Source organism: Peromyscus californicus, unplaced genomic scaffold (genome assembly GCF_007827085.1).
Source record: "Peromyscus californicus insignis strain IS unplaced genomic scaffold, ASM782708v3 Scaffold_4__1_contigs__length_199733344, whole genome shotgun sequence".
Taxonomy (NCBI): domain Eukaryota; kingdom Metazoa; phylum Chordata; class Mammalia; order Rodentia; family Cricetidae; genus Peromyscus; species Peromyscus californicus.
This window is the reverse complement of record NW_026294562.1, coordinates 165,097,897-165,103,148: the sequence shown is the minus strand read 5'-3', so window position 1 is coordinate 165,103,148 and position 5,252 is coordinate 165,097,897. Positions and strand designations below refer to the sequence as shown.

General features: G+C 44.0%; 1 pseudogene; it reads right to left on the bottom strand.

The window, feature by feature from the left end:
* Window positions 1–2,320: 2,320 nt before the first annotated feature.
* Window positions 2,321–2,847, bottom strand: LOC128124671 (coiled-coil domain-containing protein 12-like; annotated as a pseudogene).
* Window positions 2,848–5,252: the final 2,405 nt, after the last annotated feature.

Here is a 5,252-nt window from a genome sequence, read left to right as displayed (position 1 = left end):
CATTTCAGCCTCTTCAGGTGGAAGGGAGTAATGGCTCTGAAGCATTCTCAGATGCCTCTCCTATTCCCTTGGCTGCTCCCATAACATGAATGTCTGGAGGGGGTAGCTTATAACTCATAAAGTTAGCATATAATTCAGTAGTTAAGCACTTAATTTCCTTAGGTCAGCACTTATTTATTACATGGTATGCTCAATAATACATATTATTGAATGTATCTGCCATGAATTGATGTGCTATAACTGGTTTCCCTTCATTGTTGTGAACAGTAACATTAAGTGTTGGAGGATTTTCGTAATTGGGAAGGACAACACAGGCAAGAGGCAATGAGCCTGGGCTTTGCCTTAGAATTAGGATCTTTTAGAACCCTTGCAAGAGCACAATTTGTTAGCGGCACTCTAAAGCAATGGAACAGAATTGGATGACTTTCCGATGGGCTCACAAGATGTGGTCTAGTAGTCTACAAGGCTTTCTCAATCTTAAAAGGCTTGAAGTATCCAGTAGTTGAGTCCATGTAGCTTGGACGTCTCCTGCTCTCCCAGTTGGGTGCTGGAGTCCTGGAGATACCCTGGTAAAAGCTGGTCAGTCTGTGCTGGGGAATGTCAAATATGCTGGTTTTGATACAAGGAAGGAATGTGCCAGCAGCCAGAGGAGAGACTGAGCCCATTTTTGGGTGGGTTGGTCTCAGCAAACACAGCTTTTGATAAACACACAGTCTACAGTGGGCTATCAAACCTGTGGGCTGAGTCTCCAACTTAGTGCTGCTATCCCAGCCTTGATGTAACCATCACCTATGTGACCATAGGGAGACTTGGAAGTGGAGGATTCTCATGGGAAAATGGGAGAGATGCTGGGATGACCAGGTATCAACATCACAGGCCAGAAAAGACAGTGGACTGGAGAACAGCCTGTCTGGGGCTGAAAGTACTAACCTCCCTCTTGCTTTAGAGTTGTGTTTGATTGGAGACAAAGTTCCCCTGGCTGGCCTTGGAGCTAGCTAAGCAGACTCAGCTGACTTTAAACTCAACATTGATCCACCCACTTCTTCCTCTTAAATGCTGGATTAAAGGTGTACTTAAACACTTCTGGCTTTTGGGACTGGATTTTCAGTGTCTTGTAAGTTGATCCTACCAGAATTTCCTATACCTTTAAAAAAGTTGGGGAGCTGGGGAGATAAGTCAGAGGGCTTAAGCACAAGTACCTGAGTAGAAACGTCCAAATTATGTTAAAAACTAGTGTGGTGATGTGCACACTTCTTGAGGAGGTTCAGGTTCATAGGACTGTGGCCAAACAACCTAGCCAGATATGTCAGCTCTAGGTCTGAAAGACTCACCAAAGTCTTAAAAGTGGCCAACTACCAAGTAATGCCTTTGGCTGACCTGACCATTGTAACATACAGATAAAGTATACAGACACTGTTATCTTAAGGGTTCAGCCAGAAAGTGAAACTCAAATCTTACACTCTGCAGTAAAAAACAAACTTAGAGCCAGGAGCCAGGAATACCTTCTTAACAAGGACTGGGGTTCTGATATCTGTTGTGATGTTAGACAATTGTCTAACAAGATGTCTTGAGAAGGTAGGCTCCATTTAATCCCTGTAGTCTCAGCAAAACTTGTGTGTCCACAGCACGCTCTTGTTCGAAGTGTGAGATAAGTCTAGTATCTAGATCATACCTGGTTCCTGAAAAGAATGTCCCTTCTTCCCTGTTCTAGACTATCAGAGGTCAAGAGACTGTCTCTAAAGAGACACAGGCTCCACTTAGCTCAGTGTGGTGTTCTACCCAACCATCTGCCCTCTAGTGTCAGAATCCACTGACCTTGTCAAGTCGCCTGGAACGCTACTGAAAATAGAATGTGTCGTCTCCAATTCTACTCCCAATTGCCTTACACAACAGTTTCGTGACATTTTAAGATAAGTTCTTGCTGTATGTGTAGCACTGGATACCTAAAACTATCTATGTGACCCAGGCAGGCCTTGAATTCTGATTTGCCCGACTTTGCCTCCAAAGAACTAGGATTAAAGGTGTGACACCACACCGGGTACCAGAAGCATGCTTTTTCATTTTTTACATACATGAGAGTTTACTTGTCTCTATTTTCATGAGTTTTTTTTAAGCTCAATATACACACATATGTACAGACCCCTGCCCTGACCCACTCAGGGTGGTGGGTGCCCTGAGATGAGCTGGCCTCACACTACAGAGGTTGAGATTTGACTGGACTGGCTTACTTCTCAAGACCCAGAAGTGCTAACCCCAACCCTGCCTAAGACTATCTTCCTCTAGGGCATGTGTGCTAAGCAGATGGGTCACAGTGAACACCTCAGTCAGAGTCACAGGCCTCTTGTCTGGTGGTGGCATCCACTGCAGAGGCCAGGCTGATTTGGGGGCCTTTTAGCTGTTCACGGAGCAGCTCTGCAATGGCTCTCTGGGTCTGCTTTTCTAGGTTCTCCAGCTTCTTGGCCACATCCCTCTTGAGATCCCAATCAAGTGTCCAGGGTTCGAGGTTGGCCAGGTCCACCTCCTCAATGACAGGCCCTGGCTTGGCAGCCTCTAGCTGCTCCTTCATCTTCTCTTCCATTGCAACTGGTTTGGCCTGGCAGACCTCCTCTGCTTCAGGTCCTCATCCTCTGGGGCATGGTTCCGAAGCCTGAGACCCCTGTGCTTCCCATCTTCTTCTTCCTCTTCTTTGAGCTGCTTAGTCTGTGGCTCCCCATCTTCCCTGTCCTTGTGCCTGGTTTTCTTCCAGAGTGACTTCAGCCATTCTTTCCACTGCAGTGCCACTTCCTCAAGGTGACCCACACTGGCAGAAGCATCCACCATCTTACCTGAGGCCCCTTCTTTTCTCTCCCTCAGAGCATTCCTAGTGGTTAAACATTTAAAGGCATAGAAAGGTGCTGGGGACCAGCCTCAGCAGTTTCGGGGGTCCAAAGGATGGGATACCTGGAAGGCGCAGTAACGACTCAGAGACAATGTTCGTGTAAGCTGACAGGTCACTTCGGGCTTCTGCAGTTGCTAAGTAGCTTCTCTGCCACAGTTTCTTCAGCTTCCCTAGCTTCTCTTAGCTTCTGCTTTTGCCCTGGTGACCTCAGTCTTTTATTATCATAAGTAAGGGGGAGCAGAAAGAAAAAGGGAAGTCACCCAATACAAAATGTTCTCATGATTCCAAAGGTTATTCTTAGAAAATCACCAATATATTCTTCATCATCTTTTACTAAACACAGGAACTATCCCAAACATAACACCAAAGCAAGCATAATATATTTTTATTATTAATTATTATTTTCTGAACACTTGACCCAGAGGCTAGCAACATGCAATTTCGCAAAAAACAAGGTAAAAATAAGAACCATGGTCAATGTACCAGAAAGTAATTTCCTTTTCACACACCCTGCTCCTACCTCAAGACCCCTGCAGCTGCCTAAGTTCCTCCTCAGCCCTCTGCAAACACCAAGCCCCATGACTGGTGGGCTACAATGACCTCAGACAAGAAATCTGTCCCTGCAAGTCAGCAACTTCTGTCCTTTTATATCCAACAATTCCAAGGAAGACCTGATCTAATTTTTAGAGTTTTCATGAAAGGAGACTCACCTTTTGGCAGCTCTTTTTTAATCTAGGAACCCAATAAAACTTGTAGTAATCACTCCATCAATTGTCAAATTATCTCCACACTCCTTCAGGAGGAATAAAAAATATCTGGATTAAAGTTGCCATCTCCCTTTCTTGGTGGAGGCCACTATTTTCCTCCTATACTAGGTTCCCACACTTCTAGTTTGTCATCCCATCTATATGTTACTCCATCCACAGTCTTCAGCCAACACCCCTTAGGGTCTCAAGTTTTACACAATGTCCTTGGAATATCCTCAGAAACTGAATTATTCATCATGGCCAATTTGAGTACATGTGTTGATACACATCATACCATGTGCTATAGTTGACCACACATTTGGCACAGTTTATTCAAGCCTAAAAAGCTTCCCCAGCCTGCAGGTTCTTTTCCATGAACTGCGTAACTGCTTAAGCCCCAGCCTGGGTGATCATCTCTGTATAATTTCCTGTGAAATTTACTTCACTTCTTTCCTGTATCATAGAAATCACCATTGATCTAGGAAGACAGAACATGAAGATCAAATAGAAGAAAAAGACTAGTATTCCAAGAAGTATTTATATGGAGGAGGACATGACATGTGCATGCCATAAAGCATGACCTTGGGACACATGGGCATTTCTGCCTTGGCCCTTTAGAGGCATGCTAAGCAGAAGGTCTGGAGGGGAACACACTGAGGGTTAATGGTCCACAATCTCGGGTCCCCTTTTCTCCAATCTCTGCTGGCAGCATGTCAGCCATCTTATACGCCATCCCCGGCAGAAAGGAGAAAAGGGAACACTGTTGTTCGAATCTTAATGGTCTTTTAACAAACAAACAAACAAACAAACAAACAAACAAACAAACCCAGAGCAAGATATGAGGGTGAAAGCTGAAAGATCAGAGGAGCAGGACAAGCCACAGCCAACCTCACCTCACCAGTTCCTCAGCAGATCCTGTTTCCTGAGACTGAAAGCCTCTGAGTCCTCATGTGGAAGTGTCTCAGTTGAACTGCTTTAGTTCCTGTTTCCACATGCTTTATGTACCCTTCTCTGCTCTGCCATCACTTCCTGGGATTAAAGGAGTGTGTGCCACCACTGCCTGGCTCTGTTTCCAGTGTGGCCTTGAACTCCCAGAGATCTAGATAGAACTCTGCCTCCCTAGTGATAGGATTAATGGTGTGTGCCACCACTGTCTGGCCTCTATGTCTATTCTAGTGCCTGGATCTGTCCTCTGATCCTCAGATAAATTTATTAGGGTACACAATATATCACCACAGGAGACAGATAAAGCTAATCTTAATACTGCCAAAAGACAATTAGAATTTTGAGTGTATTTAAACTATACAGTAATACTGAGTCTACTAAAAATCTTAAGTCTCATCAAGCATTGGCAAACACCAATTTGACATTTATTACCACCATTCTGAAATCCTAAAATCTTCTAACATGGGCAAGTTTAGGTGTATCTCCATATTGAATTTTTTCAAACTTGGGTCTATTTGGAATGTCCAGTGTCATTAGCTACAGTAGTTGAAAGTCTTGAATTTTAAGAGATTTGTCATCTCTGTACCACTTAAAACTAGAAATACTCCTGATGCTGGAATCACTGTCTAAAAGGTCTTCTGTTTTGGTTTTTTAGTTTCAAAAGTCTAGGTACTAAATATTTA